We start from the raw sequence: 14,439 nt of genomic DNA, 5'->3' as shown, positions 1-14,439 counted from the left end.
AGGTATTTTCTAACCTGATTCAAAAACTGTATTTTTCTACTTACAGAAACAACATTTCTAACCTATTGTATTAAAACAGCTTCACAACAAAACAAAACAAGACGGTCTGGCTGCAGACATATGGGCGAGTGGAGCTCCACTCAAGAACGGAAATACGTCACCTCCACTAGCGACGCCGCCGCCATGTTGGACCGGGCCACACTTTCCGTAGAATTATGTCGCCTCCACTAATGACGCGGCCGCCATGTTGGTCCGGGCAACACTTTCCGTAGAATTACGTCACCTCCATGGGGGCGAGTGGAGCTCCAAGAGCGAAAATACGTCACCTCCAACTTTCGTTTTGTATTATTACTTGTTATATACGTGTATAAAGGGTGCTTTGCAAGATATGTCACCTGTTTGTACGCAATGTTAATATGTTCTGTACTTTTATCTTTGTTACTTTTACCTAGTAGAAATAATAAAAATAATAATATACTAATCTTTTACGGTTTATGACAGGACAGCAATTTTTTTATTTTATTTCCCCCCAGCAATTTGCACTACAGACATCCACAATCCATATTTTAGGGCTTCTGCCTTTTGTTCATGTTTGTTTTACCAATGTACAACTGCCAATGTAACATTAGAAAGTTAACCTTATGTTTGTAATATTTAGCAGTGAAAAAATAATGAAATATTAAATAAATTATTAAAATAATACCTCATCAAGAATTTTCTGTGCTGAATTTTGTATTTTAATTAAAATAACAACATATTCAAAATAAACACAGTAAAATAATGAAGAATAACTTCCACAATTCAGAAGTTTTAATGGTTTTTGAGTAATAATAATAATAATAAACACATCTTACACTACACTGAAAACACATGAACTGCAAGTGACCATAATTGTTACAGTAAAAACACAATGTGTGCGCACGCACGCACGCACACTTTACTCTTCAAGACCTCCATCGTCTGTGAAGCAATCCCAGCTACAGTAGCCAGGGTGGTCATCTGAGGAGTAAAACCCCAAAAGCACTCCCTGTTGTCCAATTTCTCTGGTGCTTCTGATGGAAGCGTAAGTCACTTTATCATCACAGCGAACCTGAATCACCATCACAGTCTCTGTTTCAACCCACAGTTATTACAGAATGAGGTTTGAGCTCAATTCAAGACAGATTTATATAAGAATAAAACTAATACAGGTCATGTAGAGGGAAGATCAAGAAGTGTTTGCTCACCTTGTTCTTCTTGGCTCTGTTTTTACTGCACACAGTAACTTCAGTATAAGTCACATCATCTGTCTTCTCCTAAACACGAGTGAAAATACATCAGATCAAGCTGTTAAAGACTCATCCATCACTACTGTGTGAAGAAGACTCATTATTCTACTGCAATCATACAAACATGTGGTTATGGAAAATTACCACAGTCTGTCAAATATACCTAAAGTAAAGCTAACTTTGAATTCAGACGTGCCTTGATGGCTTTCTTTTTTCTTTGTATATAATTTTTTAACTAAACAAATAATATATAATTTATTTTTTATTTATCTTTTTTATGGAAATTGATCTAGGTGTTAGGGGTAGAATTCTGCCATCAGCTGGTTAGAGAAAAAAAGTGTTATGACCATAAATATAAAGCAGAGGTCCATAGATTGTAAACAGGAAATGAGAACCATATGAGGGTTAAAACACTTCAGAGATGCTAGAAAAGGCAGCTACTTTACATTTGGTGGTAAAATGCTATACTTTATGAAAATCTTCATAAATATGTCGTTATGAAAGTCTGTAGGTGTCATGGGCACCATGCCCTTATGATACTCCAAATATTTAGGGGCAAAATAATGAAGCTTCAAAAATGAGGGTGGTTTTTAACTAATTGTTCCTATTGTAATGACAGATTCATTGAGTCATAATGAGATAAGTGATACCAATGATGTCATAATCTGCCATTTTAAAACATGTTCAGACTCCTCCTAGACTGCTGGTCCAATTTCACCAAACTCGATTCAGATCATCTTCAGACCATGCTGGCACAAAGTTATGGATTTCATGCTGATATACCGATGGCACAATGTCAAAACAATTTTATCTATGCAATACTTTTGAATATTGATACCAAACCTTTGACCAAACTTTTGACCCGTCCCAATATCCACACTTGCACAATTGCTAAACACAGTTACAGACTATTGAACAATGCCTGTATCTGCTTAAGCTTAAATAAAAAAAAAAAAAAAAAATAGAAAATAAAAAAAGCAGAAAACAAGAGAGCATGAACACAACACAAGCCAATACACATGCTGTAAAACATGCTGCTGCTTCAACAGACACACATCAGCATTAAGACAAAGGTGCTGATCAGAGACGTCTTTAAGAGTCCAGAACATCACCTTTTCGTAGGGCTGTAGTACTCGAGACGTTTTTTCTATCGTCTCGGACTCGTAGGTGTTTGCACTCGGACTTGTCTCGGACTTGGTCATTGGACTCGCCAAATGTTCTTGTTGGTTTCGACCAAGTCCACCAAAATTTGTTTTTCTCCTTCAAAACAAACCACAATTGCATGTCACACCTGCAAATGTGTGGAAAACGCTAGGCACGCCGCTTTCTCCTTCTATGTATCCTGCACTCTATGCTTGCACTTCAGTGGCGTCTGCTGTTGATAGGCAACCATGACCTGCTCTCCATGAAGACGCAGAAGTTTCAGCGAAAAATAAATGGATTTCCAGCACTAAACATCCCTTGCAGTAGCTCTGCTAATAAATGAATTTAAAAATGGCTAGCCTTGTACACTATGATCAGCTGTTTCTCCATCTTGGCTTAGTTTTCAGTTTAGTTACAGGAAAGGATGTGCATGACCAGCGGTGCACTTGCTGAGTTCTGAAAAGTTTAGATGTTTCTAATTAAATTTTCTACATGTTAGATTGTGTTTTATTTACGTCTACACCTAGATAGCCTTAAACTTACCCTTTACAATACTGAAATACTAATTAATGTTGTACAGTATAGGGGTTGCAGGACTACTGATTTCTAGTCGAGTTACTCGACTACTCGTGGTTCATGCTATTGTAAATGAAAAAGAAAAATGAAAACACATTAAATAGTTTATCAATAAACGCTCATAATTCATAGCCTTATGCAACAATTACATATGTAAATTGTCAAAACTTTATAGTTATGACATTACATATTTAAATTGTGTCTGTATTTGTATCTGTAACAATCACAAAAATGTTTGAATCTGCATGCGGATACAACGTCGTACAGTTACTTGATAAGACCATTAACTTATGACTATCTTTTTTTTATAGTTATCACTTAACAAGTATGTCGTGTTACTACAATAGTTATAATATATTAATTTCTAAAATAATATTTATCATGCAAGCAGAGAGATTTAGTGATCATTCCGCAGAACTCTTTAAGCGAGTCTTAATGTTTAGTGAACTTTAAACAAATGCGCTTGTGCCGCGCAAGTAGACAATGTATCTGTATTTAAGCTGATTACTATCCTACTCTTGAGAGAGAACTGGTTCGGTTTTTGAGAGACTGAGATGCGCAACGCTGCCGTTTGATTGGTGAGCGCACTGTACTTATTCCATTCATTCGTTTCATATCGTAGCCTGAGGTTTAAATCTTTGTGTTTTAAATATATATAAATAATAGAACATAACCATGCAGCCGTCAGCTACAGAATACTTTGGTCTGTATTCAACTTATCAAAAAAAAAAAAAAAAAAAAATGGCAATTAATATTTCGTTTCATAGTAATGGCTGTATATATAAACATTATCCTTAACTAAGTACATTTCTGTGGCTATTATTATGTTTAAATTAAAACAAAAGGAGGCAGTGGTATTTGATATCCTATTTCGTTTTATTGTAAATATACAGAGAGGAAAATTGCAGTATCCAAGGCGAGATGACTGATGTTATCAAGTCGCAGACATCACACTCCCAAGTTGAATACGCAAAGTCTGAACTACCAAGGATGCAAGTCTAAAAACAGCGTTCTTTGTATTAAGAAAAAAGAGTTTCTTTGCTTTAAGAAACTCTTGAAATAAGAAATAGACTGGTCAAATCTTCCCGGTACTTTACACTGCGGTGGAAACACAGAAACAACTGGTCTGGGGGGGGAAATAGTTCCTGGGGAAAAAAGTTCCTGGTACAGTTGTTCCGGGTAATTTTGGTGGAAATGCGGCTATAGATGGGTAAAGACATGCGGTGATGATAACATTGTTTCACAAAATATACAGACTGGCTGTACACACGAAAAGAAAAAAGTGGTTTCAGGCTGGATCCGTCTGGATGAATACAGCTAAATGCATCTTTGTGTGTACAGGGCATTATTGAGAGCACATGTACTCTCTCACACCAGTGTGTATTTTCTGATGTACTTTCAAATTTTGTAGACATGAAAAAAAAAAAAAAAAACCTGTTGCCACACAGATGACATGAATGTGGCTTCTCCTTTGTATGAACTCTTAGGCACTGCTTCAGATCAGGGGTGCTCAAAAAATGTTTTTCCTCATTGATCACGAGTACAGTTTCTCTCCAGTGTGAATCTTCATTTGTTCCTTCAGGTTTGATGATTGTGTGAAACTCTTCCAACATTCATCACACGTGATTTTTTTTTTTTCTACAGTATGAACTCTCATGTGATGCTCAAGACTTGTATTGCTTTTCAAACTCTTTCCACACTGAGTGCAGATTAAATATTTCTTGACTTTTCTTTTCTTTAAATATTTCTGTTTGGTTTAAAAGCAACTCTTAAGTTTTTCTCCAGTTCTGACATGATGTTTCTCCTCAACTTCACTTGATTCTCTATTCTCCTCGTTTTCTTCAATCAACTCTGAAATAAAAGTAAAAAAAGGTTTATTTTCAGTATTTTGTAAAAAGCTGAGAAATGTGAAAATAAAATTGAACCCTGATGTAATAGCACAGGGCTCCAGTCTAATGCTGGGTACACACACACACACACACACACACACACACACACAAGATAATCGGGCTGATTATTCCCCTTAAGACCAAAACATAGAAATGAATGACTAATAAGTGAGTAAGTGATCCCCTACTGCCATCTACTAGGTATGTAATAATTCACTGAACTCATGATTCGATTCAATTCACAATTTATTCATTTATTTTTTTAACAAAATTATATTTAAGACAAATTATGAATTAAATGTGTCCTTTTATTATTGCTTAGACAAATTGCTGTACATTTCTTTATGAAATTATAATATAACTATAATAATATAGCACTTGCCTATTATTGCTCTTTTGTTGGTTTTGATTGATTCTTTTATCCTCATTTGTTAGTCGCCTTGGATAAAAGTGTACTAAATGACAACATTTATCAATAGAATGCAGATGTAAATAAACAAAATATATAGAAATGTTGAAGCAAGCCCAAAGAATTTGTGGCTTAGTGGTTAGAGAGTTTGACTCCTAACCCAAGGGTTGTGGGTTCGAGTCTTGGGCCGGCAATACCACAACTTAGGTGCCCTTGAGCAAGGCACCGAACCCCCAACTGCTCCCCGGGCGCCGCAGCATAAATGGCTGCCCACTGCTCTGGGTGTGTGTGTTCACTGCTGTGTGTGTGAATTTTGGATGGGTTAAATTCAGAGCACGAATTCTGAGTATGGGTCACCATACGTCACTTTCACTATCAAATAAAATATATAACACAAATAAATTAAATCTCTTCATATAAACAAAATAAGGCTTTGTCTGTGCTCTTTCAATTTAAAATTAAACTCAATTATTCATGATCCAAACAAAGGTGCTGCATACCTGCAATATGGGCATTTTTAAATTTAAACTAGATTGTATAATTTAGAAATTTTGAAGCAAAAACACAATGGTTTGACTTCAGTTTTGTGAAACCATACATAAATATCTGCATGAAACTGAAACAACAGATGAGCTGAATGAGATGCAGATTCACTCTCTGCCAGCAGACGGCACTTAAAGCGTTTCTTCAGAGCCATATGCCAACTTTGCTTTTTCCGTGTTCCTCCGTAAACGTGGCATCATCTAAAGAAATATCTGTGTACACACTAAACCACTGAAACCAACTCAAATTGATGTTGTTTTCAAGATGGCGGCGCGTCCATATGCAGCGGCTTCTCTCGCTCCCGACAGAACAGTGTTTTAAACAGAATTAAAAATGTTAACCTACACCTCCATGTTAAAATGGGGTGATAGGAAGTCTGTTTTCATATGCTGCATAGAGTCCATAAAAATTTGATTGAAATACCCATGTATAGTTGATTTTATCGAACGAACCAGTCTTTTTGTAGTACAGACTTTTTTCTGTTGACATGGAGGGAGAACAGTAAATAAACCAGGATTGTGATCAGCAACCAGGAGATCATATATGATAATGTCACTGACTGATAAACCAAGTGACAGAATCAAATCCAGCGTGTGTCCATGGATATGTGTAGGACCGTTAACCATTTGCTGAAGGCCAACAGAGTCAATGAAATTTAAAAAGTCTTTTGAAAGAGAATTTGTTGGACAGCATACATTAATGTTGAAGTCACCCAGTATTAATATTTTGTCATATTTCACAATAATATCTGCTAAAAACAAAGACAGCTCTGAAATTAAGTTCTTAATAAGTCCAGGTGGTTGGTAAACAATAGCACAAAGCACAGGAGATAACAGTTGCATTTCAAATACTTGGAGTTCAAAACTTGAGAAGCGCTCAGTATTGAGCCTATTACAAATAAAAGTATCCTTAAAAATAGAGGCCACACCACCTCCCCTTCTAGGTACTCATATGAGCTTCGAATATTTAAAAGTGTATAACGGTCATAAATCAGTGCGGAGGTAGCATCAATTTATAAACAATGTTGTTAATAAAACAACCATAAAAAACAAACAGGAAAGGACAGAGAGACGGCATGCCATAAGCACAGACGCCATCTTTAATCAAATCAAATCTCCATATGGACCAGTATCTGTAAATGTTAAGCCGCGAAAGTTGGTTGAAATATGAATCCTGCAGAAAATGGCAGAGACGTGCGGTTTTGTTTACTACATAGACTGAAGCGCGTGACGCTTGCAGTAATTTCAGCATCTGCCATCTCAATGAGGACATAAATACATAAAACACATCATCAGAACTGTTCTTAGTCACTTTACAAGCATTTTAACCGATTCATTTGAGTAAAACCAGTGTCAATTTAAAGGTATTCACGGCAACCCGTCAAAATAAAAGTTCATTTTTACATAAAGGCATTGTGCTAGAAATATTACTATTATTTAGTAGAATGTATGTGATACTGCTACTACTGTTGAAAAAAAATAACAAAACTTTATTTTTTAAAGAAATAAATCACACAATATGTCTTCCATTTTTTTATTTTAATAGCAAATCCCTTTTATTTGCCAAAAAAATAAAATGTGTGTACATTTCATTAATTAAAAGACAATTTAAATTTGGGTGAAACTTGTTTACTGTTTTTCATAATTATATTACTTGCCGAAAAATTTTAAACACAATTGTAAATAAGTATAAAGAATGACACTGGTTTTATTTTTAGTGATAAAAAGTATTTTTTTTAAATTAGCATATTTTTGTTTTTTGCTTTGGTACAGAAATTGGTACAGAGAACGGTGGATTTTCACTGGTATCGGTACCGAATACTGAAAATGTGGTACAGTGACAACACTACTAAAGTCTATAATGCTATAATCTGTCATTACATAACAATGAGAAAATTTCTCGTTATTACGAGATGTTAAGTCTTTATTACAATAAAGTTTCTCATTATTATGACTTACAGAATCATATTTCTCTCAACTCTGGAAGGAACAGGCTTCCATAGATTCCTGTAGATAATTTTACACAATTACAAAATGTTTTTATCTAATGAAAAATTTGCTTTATTAAACAAAGTAACAAACTATTATTTATAAGTTTTTATTTTCCTTCTGGGCCCTGAAAATTGAGGAATTTTGTCAATATTGATAATTAAGCAATATTTTGCTGAATGTGTTTGTGTTGCACCCTGCTTGGTTTAGGCCGGTCATTGATAAAAAAAAATGACAATATCCTGTTTCCTGTTATCCAAAGTCCCTGGTTTAATAAATTATTTATTGAATCATTTACATCAAAAGATTTGTTCAAAATGGCTGATTCAACTAGAAACGAAACAAGTGAGTCCATCTAAATGGACCACTGAAACATTGGCTCACTCGATTCATTCAAAAACTGATTTATTCAAGGAACGAAACACTGTTCCTATATGCACTGTAAAATAAATTAATTAATAGCACATTTGTGCTTGCGCACTTGTGCTGATATTCTGAGAATTTTCCTTGTGGAATGAATATATAAAAAAATACAAATAAACTCATACATGGGTATTTTTCCTTTCATTGCTGGCATTCTAACTGCATTCTAATAGACTTAATCACACAGTGAATGCTTTTGGACTTTGAACAACACGTGTTTTTGTTTGTTGCAGTGTCGGTAACATACTTGATAATGTCAGCTCTCATATTGTCTCTCAGTCCCACACAGTCACACATACAGTACAATAACATTGATTTGAACAGAATCTCAGCTGAATCTTGAATACTTACTGTGATAGTTTTTTGTATGACTGTGTAAAGAAGATGAATGTTTGAAACACTTACCACACGCAGAGCAGTGATACGGTTTCTCTCCAGTGTAAGGTTTCTCTCTAGTGTGGATGTTCATGTGTTTTCTTAAGGCCTAATAATCTTGTGAAACTCTTCCCGCACTGATCACAATTGTAAGGTTTTTCTCCAGTGTGGATCCTCTTGTGTGTTTTCAGACTTGATGACTGACTAAATCTCTTGTCACAGTGTGAACACTCATAAGGTTTCTTGCCAGTGTGGATCTTCATGTGTCTCTTAAGGCTTAATGATCGTGTGAAACTCTTCCCGCACTGATCACATGTGTACAGTTTTTCTCCAGTGTGGAACCTCTCATGTGTTTTCAGATGTGATGAATGACTGAATCTCTTGTCACAGTGTGAACACTTATAAGGTTTCTCTCCAGTGTGGACCATCTCATGTGTTTTCAGGTCTCCTGACACACTGAATCTCTTGTTACAGTGTGAATGCTTTAAAGGTTTCTCTCCAGTGTGGTTCCTCTCATGTTTTTTCAGATGTCCTGACTGACCGAATCTCTTGTCACAGTGTGAACATTTGTACTGTTTATCTCTAGTGTGAATCCTTTTGTGTGTTTTCAAATGTGATGACTGACTGAATCTCTTGTTACAGTGTGAACACGTGTAAGGTTTCTCTCCAGTGTGGATCCTCTCGTGTGACTTCAGGTCTCCTGACTTAATGAATCTCTTGTCACAGTGTGAACACTTGTAAGGTTTCTCTTTAGTGTGGATGTTCATGTGATACTTAAGGGTTGCTGATTGTGTGAATCTCTTCCCGCACTGACCACAAGTGAAAGGTTTCTCTCCAGTGTGACTTCTCATGTGAAGTACAAGACTATTTTTTATCAAACTCTTTCCACATAGAGGACAGGTGAAAGATTTATTGGCTCTTTTCTTTAAATCTTTCTGTTTGGTTTGAGAGCAACTCAAAGGTTTTACTCCAGTTCTGGCATGATGTTTCTCCTCATCTTCACCCAATTCTTCTTTCTCCTCACTTTCTTCATTAAACTCTAAAATAAAAGCAAAAACATTTTTCAGTAGCTTGAAAAACAACCAAACAAAAACAAAAATGTGAAGTACATTGATCTCCAAAATATAATTTTAAAACATTATAGACACAAATCATGTTTCTAAAAGGAGAACTATTAAATATGTTTGATCAACTACACAATTATCTAACATACATTTTGTTGAAAAAAGTGTCTCTTATTATTTGCTATATATATATTTCATGAGTTCACACTTACATATAATTAGCTGAAGTATGTTAATATGTATTTGGCGTGCTGTCCGGGGAAGGGCTCCGAGCTCCGAGCTCGGGAATGGCCCGAACCTAGAGTACCCCCCATCCGCATATAGTTGTAAAATAAACACAAAGCGAAGAGATGGGGTGGAGGAGGGATGCTGATAAACCATCAGTGGATAGTGGTAAGTCAGCTGTATTTATACTGTGGTGTTGATTACTTGATTGTGCTCCACCAGTGTTGATTAGGCTAATTATCTGATGAAGGTCCTCCTCCAGGACCTTGTTAATTGTTGAAGCCAGTGTCAATGTATATGTATTTTGGGCTGTCACCAGGTGGGGGCAGTAGATGCACAGAGTGTTTTTAAACCGATGTTTTACACGTACCAGCAAAGTGAAAGACCCAAAAAACAAAAGGAACAACTCTTGATGAATGCAAAAATAGCAGCCAATGATGCAAAGTTGTCAGTTTTAACTACTATGCATGATGGAAGTAGTAGAAGGGCACTCTCTGATGATTCAAAATGTAAATAAAAAATTTCACATTCACTGAATCACAATGCAAAACTACACTTGCCTGAGCATTCTACTCAAATTCCGATGCACTGTTCAACCACACAACAAACTTCAGGTATGCAGAATGTGGCAGCTGCTGTTCAAAATAATCCAGTCTCTCATTGTCAATCACAAGTTTATTCTTCACAAACTTCATTAGGCCACGACTTCCCCATTACTAGTAAGTAATGCTCTTGTTACTCTGCAGACCTATGCTCATACTGGCGCTGGAGAACAAGACTATTCATTGTCTATTGTGCCAGTTAATGTGAAGTCTAGGCTTGGAGACTTTACAGTAACAAAATATGCCTTCTTGGATCCAGGGAGTACAGCCACCTTTTGTAGCGAAGGGCTTATGCAGAAGTTGAAGATGAATGGGACAAAGAAGTGCATATTGCTGCGAACAATGGGACACTAAAATGTAGTAAATGCATCTGTGCTCACTGGATTAGAGGTATCAGGAATGTCTAAATTCTTGGATTTGCCATAAGTCTTTACTCAGAAGACAATACCTGTAAACAAAAGCAATGTAGTTGATCAAAAGGTTCTAGGAAAATAGAACTATTTGGATGTTGTCAATATTCCCAAACTGGATGCTGAAGTTGAATTGTTAATTGGTACAAATGCTTTACAGCTCTTGTAACCATGGTCAAGGACCCTACACCGTTAAGACCCTCTTGGGGTGGGTCATAAATGGTCTTGTAAAACAAGCAGATGATGGAAGGAAGACTGGCTTTCAATCAGTGACTGCTAATAGGATCTCGGTTGCCAAGATAGAATTACTGGTTCCACAGTACAATCACGATTTCAATGAGAAATCTTTAGAAGATGACTTAAAACCATCTAGAGAAGATCAATGTTTTATGGAGATAATGGATTCAGTTAATTACCACTGAAAACAGTCATTACTGTATTGACATGCCATTTAGGAAGCATGATGTTATCATGCCTAATAATAGGTGCCTTGTGGAACAGCGTTTAATGACCTTGAAAAGAAAGTTCACCAAGAACCAGGAGTTTAAAGAACAATACTCAGCCTTCATCAATGATGTTATCGACAGGGGGTTTGCTGAAGCAGTACCACAAGATCAGTTACAGCAGGATGATGGAAAGGTGTGGTATATCCCACATCACGGGGTATACCATCATAAAAAAAAAAAAGATTAGAGTTGTGTTTGACTGTAGTGCAGTCTTTAAAGGAATGTCCTTGAATTCACATTTACAGCACATTGTTGGGGGTTTTGACCAGGTTCAGGCAAGATCACGTGACTTTGATGGCGGACATTGAGGCTGTGTTCCATCAATTATGAGAGGGAGACAGAGAGCAGAGAGGGAGCTTAGGGAAGCTTTGCAGTCATTGGATAATGATGAAATTCAGCGTACTTTTCTATCAGAAGGCATAAAATGGACCTTTAATCCTCCTCCAGGACCCCATCATGGAGGTGTGTGGGAAAGGCTCATTCGCCTTGTAAAGAAAGTTTTGTACTCCACTCTTGTCCTACAATTAAGATCAAAACCACTTCTTCCACCAGGACTTTTTCAAGAAAGTGACTTGTATATCAGACGTAGATGGCGGCAAGTCCAATATCTGTCTGATCTTTTCTGGAAAAGGTGGATAAGGGAGTATCTTCCATTGCTTCAGGAACGTCAAAAATGGATAAAAACACGTAGAAACTTTGTTGTCGGTGATATAGTAGTCATCATGGATCCAACAGCTCCACGTGGTTCATGGTCATTAGGCAAAATCATCCAGACATATCCTGTCAAAAGAGGATTTGTTCGCTCTGTACAGTTGAAGACAAAAACAGGACTACTGTATGGATGGATTCATACACTTTTTTTATTTATTTTTTGGCTCATTTGATAATTTAAGAAATAATTGTAGTTACACCAACAATTATGGGGACGGTGTGTTGGAGCCAGTGTCAATGTATATGTATTTTGGCTGTCACCAGGTGGGAGCAGTAGTGTTTTTAAACCGGTGTTCTACACGTAGAGCCAGGATACACAAACATCCCAATAATTGGGTGGACTATTGTAATGGTCTCCTCACCGGCCTTCCCAAAAAGATCATTAGACAGCTGCAGTTCATCCAGAACCAGAAGATCTGAGCATATCACACCAGTCCTCAGGTCCTTACACTGGCTTCCAGTTACATTTAGGATTGATTTTAAAGGACTTTTACTTGTATATAAGTCACTAAATGACCTAGGACCGAAATATATTGCAGATATGTTCACTGAATATAAGCCTAACAGAGCACTCAGATCACTAGGATGGAGTCAGTTAGAAATACCAGGGGTTCACACAAAACAAGGGGAGTCCTCCTTTAGTTACTATGCTGCTCGCAGTTGGAATCAGCTTCCAGAAGAGATCAAATGTGCTAAAACACTAGTCACACTTAAATCTAGACTCAAAACTCATCTGTTTAGCTGTGCATTTATTGAATGAGCACTGTGCTATTTCCGAACAGATTGCACTATATTTTCACTGTTTTATCTATTTTTTTAAATCATTTTCTAACTGTTTTTTAAATGTTTTAATCATTTTAAAAGTTTTAAAATTGCTTGTTTTATTTTTGTTATTTTTTTTCTTCATGATTATTTTACTTTCTTTTATGTAAAGCACTTTGAATTACCATTGTGTACGAAATGTGCTATATAAATAAACTTGCCTTGCCTTGCCTAGTACTAGTACTAGTACTAGTATTGAACTACAAGAAGCAAGACAGTTGCAAGCCTTTGATTAGAGTTATGTAAAGCTTTTGATGGGACAGTTAGGTCCTAGAGATGTGGTGACAACAGCTGCGCAGAGGGGGCCCAATTAGATTTTTTTGTCATGGGGCCCAAAATTCCTGGCGGCACCCCTGCTTCAATATAATGACGTCCAAGTTTAAGAATAGCCAACACTATTATTATTATTTTTTGAACTCTCTATTTAACAGCATGAACTTACAATGAAATACGTATCAAACCATTTTACTGCAGCAGTCCCACTTTATATTACGTCCTTAATACCTGTGTATTTACAAAGTAACTACATGTGTATGTAGTATGTAACCACAGTGCAGGGGAAGTCATGGCCTAGTGATTAGAGAGTTTGACTCATATCCCTAGGGTTGTGGGTTTGAGTCTCGGGCCGGCAATATCATGACAATATCACGCGTGTGTGTGTGTGTGTGTTCAAGGTTTTTGTGTGTTCACTGCTCTGTGTGTGCACTTTGGATGGGTTAAATGCAGAGCACGAATTCTGAGTATGGGTCACCATACTTGGCTGTATGTCACTTCACGTCAGTGTAAGTGCTCATTGTTACATAGTATCTACAGCTGTAATATTCTTGTAACTACACACATGTAACAACCGTCTGAATGGTTTGTGCAAGTACAAATGTGTAACAGGACATATAAATACACATATTACACTAGTGCAATGGACAGTAAAGTGCATAGAAAATATTTCAGCGTGCAAAAGGATTGCTTAGTGTTTCTGGATGAACAGGCAGAAGTACAAGTAATAACAAGTTTACTGTTTTTTTTTTGCTTGTTGTAAATAAATAAATCAGTCAGATGTAGTATTGAAGAGGGGTAAGGAGACTGTGTGTATGGTGTGTGTGTGTGTGTGTGTGTGTGGGGGGGGTGTCAGAGGGCAGAGTTCAGAGTTCAGCAAGGAGCCAGCAGTAGGGAAAAAGCTGTTCCTGAATCTTGTGGTACTTGTCCGAGGCGAGATGTATATGATTGATATCGCTCAGTTGCATTTGACACTTGACTTCAGCTCAAAGCACAAGATCTTTTGATCTAAAGTGGTATGAAAGAGATGCCCTCCACCCCATCAGGTCTACTTCTCCTTCTCTGCTCTTGCATCTCTGATCAGAGTTTTACTCCCTCTTTCTTGGGCTCACTTGAATACAGAGGGCCCTATTTTAACGATCTGAAACGCAAGTGTCAAAGCGCGAAGCGCAAGTAAGTTTGTGGGCGGGTCTCGGCGCTGTTGCTATTTTC

Source organism: Carassius auratus, unplaced genomic scaffold, assembly GCF_003368295.1.
Source record: "Carassius auratus strain Wakin unplaced genomic scaffold, ASM336829v1 scaf_tig00017072, whole genome shotgun sequence".
Classification (NCBI taxonomy): Eukaryota; Metazoa; Chordata; class Actinopteri; order Cypriniformes; family Cyprinidae; genus Carassius; species Carassius auratus.
This window is presented reverse-complemented; position numbering follows the sequence as displayed.